Here is a 12,878-nt window from a genome sequence, read left to right as displayed (position 1 = left end):
CAATTTACCCACAAACAGCTGCATTCCCTCTCATGTCCGTCCCAAACCAATTTACCAACAAACAGCGGCAATCCCTCTCATGTCTGTCCCCAACCAATTTACCCACAAACAACTGCATTTCCTCTTATGTCAACCACAACCAATTTACCCACAAACAGCTGCATTCCCTCTCATGTCTGTCCCAAACCAATTTACCCACAAACAGCTGCATTCCCTCTCATGTCTGTCCCAAACCAATTTACCCACAAACAGCTGCATTCCCTCTCATGTCCGTCCCAAACCAATTTACCAACAAACAGCTGCAATCCCTCTCATGTCTGCCCCAAACCAATTTACCCACAAACAGCTGCATTCCCTCTCATGTCCGTCCCAAACCAATTTATCAACAAACAGCTGCAATCCCTCTCATGTCTGTCCCCAACCAATTTACTCACAAACAGCTGCATTCCCTGTCTTTCCCCAACCAATTTACTCACAAACAGCTACAGTCCCTCTGTCCCCAACCAATTTACTCACAAACAGCTGCATTCCCTCTTATGTCAACCACAACCATTTACCCACAAACAGCTGCAGTCCCTGTCTGTCCCCAACCAATTTACCCACAAACAGCTGCATTCCCTCTGTCCCCAACCAATTTACCCACACACAGCTGTATTCCCTCTCATGTCTGCCCCAACCAATTTACCCACAAACAGCTGCACTCCCTCTATCTGTCCCCAACCAATTTACTCACAAACAGCTGCATTCCCTCTGTCTGTCCACAACCAATTTACCCACAAACAGCTGCAGTCCCTCTGTCCACAACCAATTTAGCCACACACAGCTGCATTCCCTCTGTATGTCCCCAACCAATTTACCCACAAACAGCTGCATTCCCTCTCATGTCTGTCCCAAACCAATTTACCCACAAACAGCTGCATTCCCTGTCTGTCCCCAACCAATTTACCCACAAACAGCTGCATTCCCTCTTATGTCTGTCCTCAATCAATTTACCCACAAACAGCTGCATTCCCTCTCATGTCCGTCCCAAACCAATTTACCAACAAACAGCTGCATTCCCTCTCATGTCCGTCCCAAACCAATTTACCAACAAACAGCTGCATTCCCTCTCATGTCCGTCCCAAACCAATTTACCAACAAACAGCTGCATTCCCTCTCATGTCTGTCCCAAACCAATTTACCCACAAACAGCTGCATTCCCTCTCATGTCCGTCCCAAACCAATTTACCAACAAACAGCTGCAATCCCTCTCATCTCTGTCCCCAACCAATTTACTCACAAACAACGGCATTCCCTGTCTTTCCCCAACCAATTTACTCACAAACAGCTACAGTCCCTCTGTCCCCAACCAATTTACCCACAAACAACTGCATTCCCTCTTATGTCAACCACAACCAATTTACCCACAAACAGCTGCAGTCCCTGTCTGTCCCCAACCAATTTACCCACAAACAGCTGCATTCCCTCTGTCCCCAACCAATTTACCCACACACAGCTGTATTCCCTCTCATGTCTGCCCCAACCAATTTACCCACAAACAGCTGCACTCCCTCTATCTGCCCCCAACCAATTTACTCACAAACAGCTGCATTCCCTCTGTCTGTCACCAACCAATTTACCCACAAACAGCTGCATTCCCTCTCTGTCCCCAACCAATTTACCCACAAACAGCTGCATTCCCTCTCATGTCTGTCCTCAACCAATTTACCCACAAACAGCTGCACTCCCTCTATCTGCCCCCAACCAATTTACTCACAAACAGCTGCATTCCCTCTGTCTGTCCACAACTAGTTTACCCACAAATATCTGCATTCCCTCTCTGTCCCCAACCAATTTACCCACAAACAGCTGCACTCCCTCTATCTATCCCCAACCAATTTACTCACAAACAGCTGCATTCCCTCTGTCTGTCCACAACTAGTTTACCCACAAATATCTGCATTCCCTCTGTCTGTCTCCAACCAAATTACCCACAAACAATTGCATTCCCTCTTATGTTAGCCACAACCAATTTACCCACAAACAGCTGCATTCCCTCTGTCTATCCACAACCAATTTAGCCACACACAGCTGCATTCCCTGTCTGTCCCCAACCAATGTAGCCACACACAGCTGCATTCCCTCTGTATGTCCACAACCAGTTTACCCACAAACAGCTGCAGTCCCTCTGTCTGTCCACAACCAATTTAGTCACACACAGCTGCATTCCCTCTGTCTGTCCACAACCAATTTACCCACAAACAGCTGCAGTCCCTCTGTCCACAACCAATTTAGCCACACACAGCTGCATTCCCTCTGTCTGTCCCCAACCAATTTACCCATAAACAGCTGCATTCCCTCTCATGTCTGTCCCAAACCAATTTACCCACAAACAGCTGCATTCCCTCTGTCTGTCCCCAACCAATTTACCCACAAACAGCTGCATTCCCTCTCATGTCTGTCCTCAACCAATTTACCCACAAACAGCTGCATTGACTCTCATGTCCGTCCCAAACCAATTTACCAACAAACATCGGCAATCCCTCTCATGTCTGTCCCAAACCAATTTACCCACAAACAGCTGCATTCCCTCTCATGTCCGTCCCAAACCAATTTACCAACAAACAGCTGCAATCCCTCTCATCTCTGTCCCCAACCAATTTACTCACAAACAACTGCATTCCCTGTCTTTCCCCAACCAATTTACTCACAAACAGCTACAGTCCCTCTGTCCCCAACCAATTTACCCACAAACAACTGCATTCCCTCTTATGTCAACCACAACCAATTTACCCACAAACAGCTGCAGTCCCTGTCTGTCCCCAACCAATTTACCCACAAACAGCTGCATTCCCTCTGTCCCCAACCAATTTACCCACACACAGCTGTATTCCCTCTCATGTCTGCCCCAACCAATTTACCCACAAACAGCTGCACTCCCTCTATCTGCCCCCAACCAATTTACCCACAAACAACTGCATTCCCTCTTATGTCAACCACAACCAATTTACCCACAAACAGCTGCAGTCCCTGTCTGTCCCCAACCAATTTACCCACAAACAGCTGCATTCCCTCTGTCCCCAACCAATTTACCCACAAACAGCTGCATTCCCTCTCATGTCCGTCCCAAACCAATTTACCAACAAACAGCGGCAATCCCTCTCATGTCTGTCCCCAACCAATTTACCCACAAACAACTGCATTTCCTCTTATGTCAACCACAACCAATTTACCCACAAACAGCTGCATTCCCTCTCATGTCTGTCCCAAACCAATTTACCCACAAACAGCTGCATTCCCTCTCATGTCTGTCCCAAACCAATTTACCCACAAACAGCTGCATTCCCTCTCATGTCCGTCCCAAACCAATTTACCAACAAACAGCTGCAATCCCTCTCATGTCTGCCCCAAACCAATTTACCCACAAACAGCTGCATTCCCTCTCATGTCCGTCCCAAACCAATTTATCAACAAACAGCTGCAATCCCTCTCATGTCTGTCCCCAACCAATTTACTCACAAACAGCTGCATTCCCTGTCTTTCCCCAACCAATTTACTCACAAACAGCTACAGTCCCTCTGTCCCCAACCAATTTACTCACAAACAGCTGCATTCCCTCTTATGTCAACCACAACCATTTACCCACAAACAGCTGCAGTCCCTGTCTGTCCCCAACCAATTTACCCACAAACAGCTGCATTCCCTCTGTCCCCAACCAATTTACCCACACACAGCTGTATTCCCTCTCATGTCTGCCCCAACCAATTTACCCACAAACAGCTGCACTCCCTCTATCTGTCCCCAACCAATTTACTCACAAACAGCTGCATTCCCTCTGTCTGTCCACAACCAATTTACCCACAAACAGCTGCAGTCCCTCTGTCCACAACCAATTTAGCCACACACAGCTGCATTCCCTCTGTATGTCCCCAACCAATTTACCCACAAACAGCTGCATTCCCTCTCATGTCTGTCCCAAACCAATTTACCCACAAACAGCTGCATTCCCTGTCTGTCCCCAACCAATTTACCCACAAACAGCTGCATTCCCTCTTATGTCTGTCCTCAATCAATTTACCCACAAACAGCTGCATTCCCTCTCATGTCCGTCCCAAACCAATTTACCAACAAACAGCTGCATTCCCTCTCATGTCCGTCCCAAACCAATTTACCAACAAACAGCTGCATTCCCTCTCATGTCCGTCCCAAACCAATTTACCAACAAACAGCTGCATTCCCTCTCATGTCTGTCCCAAACCAATTTACCCACAAACAGCTGCATTCCCTCTCATGTCCGTCCCAAACCAATTTACCAACAAACAGCTGCAATCCCTCTCATCTCTGTCCCCAACCAATTTACTCACAAACAACGGCATTCCCTGTCTTTCCCCAACCAATTTACTCACAAACAGCTACAGTCCCTCTGTCCCCAACCAATTTACCCACAAACAACTGCATTCCCTCTTATGTCAACCACAACCAATTTACCCACAAACAGCTGCAGTCCCTGTCTGTCCCCAACCAATTTACCCACAAACAGCTGCATTCCCTCTGTCCCCAACCAATTTACCCACACACAGCTGTATTCCCTCTCATGTCTGCCCCAACCAATTTACCCACAAACAGCTGCACTCCCTCTATCTGCCCCCAACCAATTTACTCACAAACAGCTGCATTCCCTCTGTCTGTCACCAACCAATTTACCCACAAACAGCTGCATTCCCTCTCTGTCCCCAACCAATTTACCCACAAACAGCTGCATTCCCTCTCATGTCTGTCCTCAACCAATTTACCCACAAACAGCTGCACTCCCTCTATCTGCCCCCAACCAATTTACTCACAAACAGCTGCATTCCCTCTGTCTGTCCACAACTAGTTTACCCACAAATATCTGCATTCCCTCTCTGTCCCCAACCAATTTACCCACAAACAGCTGCACTCCCTCTATCTATCCCCAACCAATTTACTCACAAACAGCTGCATTCCCTCTGTCTGTCCACAACTAGTTTACCCACAAATATCTGCATTCCCTCTGTCTGTCTCCAACCAAATTACCCACAAACAATTGCATTCCCTCTTATGTTAGCCACAACCAATTTACCCACAAACAGCTGCATTCCCTCTGTCTATCCACAACCAATTTAGCCACACACAGCTGCATTCCCTGTCTGTCCCCAACCAATGTAGCCACACACAGCTGCATTCCCTCTGTATGTCCACAACCAGTTTACCCACAAACAGCTGCAGTCCCTCTGTCTGTCCACAACCAATTTAGTCACACACAGCTGCATTCCCTCTGTCTGTCCACAACCAATTTACCCACAAACAGCTGCAGTCCCTCTGTCCACAACCAATTTAGCCACACACAGCTGCATTCCCTCTGTCTGTCCCCAACCAATTTACCCATAAACAGCTGCATTCCCTCTCATGTCTGTCCCAAACCAATTTACCCACAAACAGCTGCATTCCCTCTGTCTGTCCCCAACCAATTTACCCACAAACAGCTGCATTCCCTCTCATGTCTGTCCTCAACCAATTTACCCACAAACAGCTGCATTGACTCTCATGTCCGTCCCAAACCAATTTACCAACAAACATCGGCAATCCCTCTCATGTCTGTCCCAAACCAATTTACCCACAAACAGCTGCATTCCCTCTCATGTCCGTCCCAAACCAATTTACCAACAAACAGCTGCAATCCCTCTCATCTCTGTCCCCAACCAATTTACTCACAAACAACTGCATTCCCTGTCTTTCCCCAACCAATTTACTCACAAACAGCTACAGTCCCTCTGTCCCCAACCAATTTACCCACAAACAACTGCATTCCCTCTTATGTCAACCACAACCAATTTACCCACAAACAGCTGCAGTCCCTGTCTGTCCCCAACCAATTTACCCACAAACAGCTGCATTCCCTCTGTCCCCAACCAATTTACCCACACACAGCTGTATTCCCTCTCATGTCTGCCCCAACCAATTTACCCACAAACAGCTGCACTCCCTCTATCTGCCCCCAACCAATTTACTCACAAACAGCTGCATTCCCTCTCTGTCCCCAACAGATTTACCCACAAGCAGCTGCATTCCCTCTCTGTCCCCAACAGATTTACCCACAAGCAGCTGCATTCCCTCTGTGAGTAAATTGGTTGCAGCTGTTAGTGGGTAAATTAGTTGGGGACAGACATGGAATGCAGCTGTTTGCGAGTAAATTGGTTGGGGACAGACAAACAATTCCCTCGTATGTCAACCACAACCAATTAACCCACAAACAGCTGCAGTCCCTGTCTGTCTAAAACCAATTTGACCACAAACAGCTGCATTCCCCCTGTCTGTCCCCAACCAATTTACTCACAAACAGCTGCAGTCCCTCTGTCTGTCCCCAACCAATTTACTCACAAACAGCTGCAGTCCCTGTCTGTCCCCAACCAATTTACCCACAAACAGCTGAATTCCCTCTGTCTGTCCCCAACCAATTTACCCACAAACAGCTGCAGTCCCTCTGTCTGCCCACAACCAATTTACCCACAAACAGCTGCAGTCCCTGTCTGACCACAACCAATTTATCCACAAACAGCAGGATAGAAGTACAGAGAGGCACATGTGAGGACTCAAGGGCCACATATATTCCGTCTGAATGATAAATGTTGTACATCAGATTAAATTATTATGTTGTTCTTGAAATAAGCATAATTAAAGGGACAGTATACACCAATTTTCATATAACTGCATGTAATAGACACTACTATAAAGAAGAATATGCACTGATCTAAAATTCCAGTAAAAAAAACTTTTATAAAGTTACTTAGAAGCTCCCAGTTTAGCACTGTTAATGAGTTAGGCTGGGACACCCACTAAAAGGGGCTGGAAATTCTGCATGACCAAAAAATCCTCATTGTCCCCGCAAATACTGGAAATAAATTACAAAATTATGCTCCATTGGTATCTTACCCCATCTAGACTGAACGCCATTTACCCTGGAACATCCCAAAATTGCTGGAGGGGGTGTAGAGAACGCGGCAGCTTACTACATATATGGTGGCAATGTGGTAAACTCCAACCCCTATGGGACACAGTTAAAATTCAATTCCAATCGATCCTCTGAGAATATTTCGACCTAACCCCAAATATAGCTTTATTAAATGATCTTCCCAAATCTTTATGCAAAATTAAATCCTCCTCCTTCAAATTGGCCTCAATTGAGCCAGATCACTGATAGCACATTCATGGAAAACTCCCACTATTCCCATAAAACAGCTGTGGTTAGACAGAGTCACATAACTTCTAGGCTTAGAGGAATATGGATACCTTAAACGTAACAAACTAACATTCTTTTCAGAGGTCAAGTTTTATTGGGAAGACTCTATACAATCACATAAAGATAGACCACTACACCAGTCCTCCACACAACTCCACTCATTGAAAAATTGGATGCAGAGGAGTCCTCCCACCCCGGAGCTTAAGCCTGCCCTTCTCTCAACTCCCCTCCCTTTCCTATAGCTATACTCATAATTACCTGCACCCAATCTCTCACTGATCACAACTACTACTTGAGGTAACCAATAATATGTTTTGAATATGATTTACTATTGAGACTTTAAATGCTAACTATTGTACTCATTGAATACCACAGCAAGGACACACCCGACAAATGTATGAACAGACTTGATGCGAACATGGATATGTCAACGCTAAAAGAATGTGAACACCAGTTATAAATTGTTGAATTTTAGTTGTTATAACTAATTTTTAAAGCCAAATATGAAGAACGTTTGTAATATTTCTGTCTACACAGAATTCATGCAAATTGTAAAATTATTACAAAAATAATAAATTAAAAATAAATAAAAAAAAAAGGGTCTGGAAAAACAAAAAGAGCAGAAACTAACTCCTCCCCTGCATATGAAAAGACAGATAACATAAACCAGAGACAGCAGGAGTCTGTAAACGCATGTATACATCTGACACTGTGGGGCTTGGTTAGGAGTCTGAAAATCAGCACAATGTTATTAAAAAATAAGCAAAACTATACATTGTTTCTAAAACACTCCCAGATGGGCTATATAAATTGATAATCTACAAAACAGTCATGCAAAGAAAAATCTAGTGCACAGTGTACCTTTAACAATAATTTTACTAGAAGGTACAGTAGAATTTATAAATGAACACAGATCAGAAATCTATGGGACTGAACTTACGTTTCGTAGACTAATGATGTCATAATATGCAGCATATACTGTACTGATCTTTTGGGGTGGGATACCTGTTGGCATACAGCAGAGGGCGCTATTAGTCATTTATGGTGTCAGCAGGACAGAGAGAAGTCTGGTAAATCTATTTGTTATTATAATGCAGTTATTGACCCAATATAATACCACTTTATGTTACACACTGATTAGCTATAATTATGTGCACAAGGCTACATATTATGTACACAGATAAAATGCAAAGCTTGATAACTGAAATGTTGTGTCTAATTAAGTAGCAGAGTCTACAATATAAATAACTTCACACTTAGAGGAATCTTTTTCAGTTACTTTAAAAAGCTCCTTGATACATTCTTGTGTGTTATACAGATATACGATAGACACATCCTATAATACTTACTAACTGGCACACAGCAGGTCCCTGTAAGGCTAGTAACTCATTCACACTACATACAGCAATGTCAGTTTCTATACAGAGTATTTGGAATAATCTCCTGCAGTTTACAGATTAGATTACATAATACAATAGTTACTATTTTGCATATATATTAAGTGTAGTTTCCTTTGGGTGTCTTGGGGTGTAGATTCCGAGTCCATGGGGGGGAGGGGCTAATCAATACTGCCATCCTGTGCTTACTAGTTCTGCTGTAAAAATATCCCTGGAAATGTTTTTCAAAAGTTATCAACTATGGTGTTTGAAAAGAAATGTACAATACTATTGTACATATCTGAGCATTTACCCAGTCTGAATGCACGGAATCCAGGCATCTCTAATTTTATCACACACGGGTGCACTAATTCAGCTGCTGCTTTTTTAATAGACCAGAAATGTGTCAGTAAAAAGCTACGATTATACCTGAGTTGATCTGAAAGCTCTTGGCAAGGCAAACTCAAAGGGGCCGAATTATCAACCTCCGAAAGGAGCTTGATGCCTGTTTCCACAGGAGCCTTTAGGCTTGCCGGTAACAGCAGTTATGAAGCAGTAGTCTAAAGACCGCCCGATCCTACTGATTGACACCCCTTGCTAGCAGCCGATTGGCTGCGAATCTGTAGGGGCGACATTGCACAAGCGTATGCTGTCAGCATTTATCAATGTGCGGCGGGCATGATTTGCTACATCATATCATGTCCGCTTGCACATTAATAAATCATCCCCAAAAACTGGAATCTTAGAGAATGTCCGCTGCAATTAGCATGGTTTGCTGTGGCAGTTTTATTCGAAAATGACTCAGGCCAGGGAAATTTAAAGAGACATGAAACCCAAATTTTTTCTTTCATGATTTAGAAAGAACAATCAATTTTAAAGAACTTTCTAATTTACTTCTATTGTCTAATTTGCTTCATTGTCTTGATATCATTTGCTGAAAAGCATATCTAGATAGGCTCAGTAGCTGCTGATTGGTGGCTGCACATAGATACCTCATGTGATTGGCTCACCCTTGTGCATTGCTATTTATTCAACAAAGGATATCTAAAGAATGAAGCAAATTAGATAATATAAGTAAATTGTAATGTTGTTTAAAATTGTATTCTCTGCTTAAATCATGAAAGAAAATTTTTGGGTTTAATTTCCCTTTAAATGAAACAGGAGCCAGTAGCAATATAGAAGAGACTGACAAAGGGATTTCTATATAGATACATGGAGAACAAATCAAACATAAGCCAAAAGTAAGATTATAGTAGCTGTGGTTTCTGGGATCTGTCGAGAGAGACGATAATGCAAACATGTCATTCTCCGATTCGCTACAACATATAGTACTAATCCAAACTAACTATGGCTATAACTGCACATTATTCTCAGGCTAGTCTTGGATTTAAAGTTTTCCAGGACAATTGAAATAATTTTTAACTATATTACATATGTGATAGTAAAATAAACACAAAGCAACATAATGTATTTCAACAAAACAAGGGAGTCTGATGTAATAAATAGTTTAGTTTGTTAAATATAATTAACTAGTCCTAAAGCCCGTTCACACAGGCCATTTTTTGCAGTACATTTTTTGCAGCTCTCTCCTTCCCCCTCTCTTTTGCTCTCTCTCTCTCCCCCCTCTCTTTTGCTCTCTCTCTCCCCCTCTCTTTTGAGCTCTCTCTCCCCCCTCTCTTTTGTGCTCTCTCTCCCCCCTCTCTTTTGCGCTCTCTCTCCCTCTCTTTTGCGCTCTCTCTCCCCCTCTTCTCTCTCTCCCCCCCTCTCTTTTGCTCTCTCTCCCCTCTTTTCTCCCCCCCCTCTCTCTGTCCGCCCTTTTCTCTCTCCCCCCCTCCTCTCTTTTGCGCTCTCTCTCCCTCTCTTTTGCGCTCTCTCTCCCCCTCTTCTCTCTCTCCCCCCCTCTCTTTTGCTCTCTCTCCCCTCTTTTCTCCCCCCCTCTCTCTGTCCGCCCTTTTCTCTCTCCCCCTCCTCTCTTTTGCGCTCTCTCTCCCCCTCTTTTGCACTATTCCCCCCCTCTTTTGCGCTCTCCCCCCCCTCTCTTTTGCGCTCTCTTTCACCCCTCTCTTTTGCGCGCTCTCCCCCCTCTCTTTTGCGATCTCTCCCCCTCTCTTTTGCGCTCTCTCCCCCTCTCTCTCTCTCTCTCCCCCCTCCTCTCTCTCCCCCCTCCTCTCTCTCTCTCCCCATCTCTCTCCCCTCTATTGCGTAACTGCACTCGGCCATGCCCCCTTCATGCCGATCACGCCCCCTTCACGTCTGGCCACGCCCCATTCATGCCAGGGCACGCCCACTTCTGCCACAGATCAGCTAGGGACTCAAAGGCCAGGTGTGTTTGTCCTCGTGCTGTCTCTACTGCACATGACAGCTTCGGACAAACACACTTGGCCTTTTATATTATAGGATAAGAAAGCCATTAATTGCCTTCTTAAAGGGACAGTCTACCATAGAATTGTTATTGTTTTAAAAGATAGATAATCCCTTTATTACCCATTCCCCAGTTTTGCATAACCAACACGTTATATTAATATACTGTACTTTTTACCTCTGTGATTACCTTGTATCTAGGAACCTTCTTCCAGCCCCCTGATCACATGACTGTGACAGTTTATTATCTATTGTCTTAAATTTAGCATTGGTTTGTGCTAGATCTTAAATAACCTCCTGTGCCTGAACACAGTGTTATCTATATGGCCCACGTGTACTTTCTGTCTCTTTGTGTTGAAAAGAGATTTAAAAGGCATGTGATAAGAGGCAGCCCTCAAAGGCTTAGAAATTAGCATATGAGCCTACCTATGTTTAGTTTAAACTAAGAATACCAAGAGAACAAAGCAAATTTGATGATAAAAGTAAATTGGAAAGTTGATTAAAATTAAAAGTCCTATCTGAATAATGAAAGTTTCATTTATACTAGACTGTCCCTTTAAAGGTACCAAGTTGCTGACCATTAAATGAATATGGGGGTAGTGTTACGCTTTACACCTAATTATATTTCCGTGGACCTGTAAAATGAAATACGCAAGTCTGTAGACCTGCAACAAAGCAAAAACATAAACAAATTACACCAGTTGAATTGGTTAAAGGGATATTAAACACAATTTTTTTCTTTCATGATTTAGATAGAACAGCAATTTTAAGCAACTTTCTAATTTACTCCTGTTATCAATTTTTCTTCATTCTCTTGGTATCTTTATTTGAAAAAGGAAAAAAGCAGGAATGTAAGCTTAGGAGCCACTCCATTTTTGTTCAGCACCCTGGGTAGCGCTTTTTGATTGGTGACTACATTTAGCCACCAAATACAAAACCTACATTGTGTAATGAATTAGAGCATGTAGATTTTACACTATAATGCTGCTTTAGCCAAGTAAAATGTTTTATATATGGAAATACTACAGTAAAAACACTCCCAGGAGCTTAATAACAGTCGAGTGACCTTAGTTGTGGTTGGTTAAATAAAAAAATGTAATATTGTGTAAATATCCTGCTAAGTAATAAAACTACCTATATGTTCCGAAACTGTATTCTGTTCTCAATGCGATAAGTCAGTACATTTACTTGTTTGTCCACCGGGTATAGATAGCCACGCTGTATTCACAGCTAGTGATGTCGCGAACAGTTCGCTAGAGAACAGTTCCCGGCGATCTTAGCTTGTTCGCGTTCGCCTCGGCGGGCGAACATATGCGATGTTCGATCCGCCCCCTATTCGTCATCATTGAGGAAACTTTGACCCTGTATCTCACAGTCTGCAGAGACATTTGAGCCAATCAGCAGCAGACACTCCCTCCCAGACCCTCCTAGCTCCTGGGCAGCAGCCATTTTAGATTCATTACGATCCTGCATTCTTAGTGAGAGGAGGGTTAGTGCTGCTGCTGGTGATTTTATAGGGAAATTGATAGCTAGGCTAGTGTATTCAGTGTCCACTACAGTCCTGAAGGACTCATCTAATCTCTGCTGTAAGGACAGCACCCCAAAAAGCCCTTTTTAGGGCTAGAACTTCAGTCTTTTTTTTTTTTAATCTAATTGCATTTGCCTGCCTTGTCAGCCTGTGTGTGAGGCTCACAGCATATAGATTAATTGGTCTGTGCCACCACTGATATCTGGTGTAACATTAGTGTAAATTTAAAAAAAATAACTTTTACATCAGTTTGCTAGTGTAATCTAATTTCATTTTCCATCAGGCCTGTGTGTCAGGCCCACAGCATATACTGTGATTAATTGCTCTGTGCCACCACTCATATCTGGTGTAACAGTGTAAATTTAAAAAAAAACAA

The sequence above is a fragment of the Bombina bombina genome, chromosome 7 (genome assembly GCF_027579735.1).
Source record: "Bombina bombina isolate aBomBom1 chromosome 7, aBomBom1.pri, whole genome shotgun sequence".
Taxonomy (NCBI): domain Eukaryota; kingdom Metazoa; phylum Chordata; class Amphibia; order Anura; family Bombinatoridae; genus Bombina; species Bombina bombina.
Note: the sequence above shows the minus strand (reverse complement) of the source record.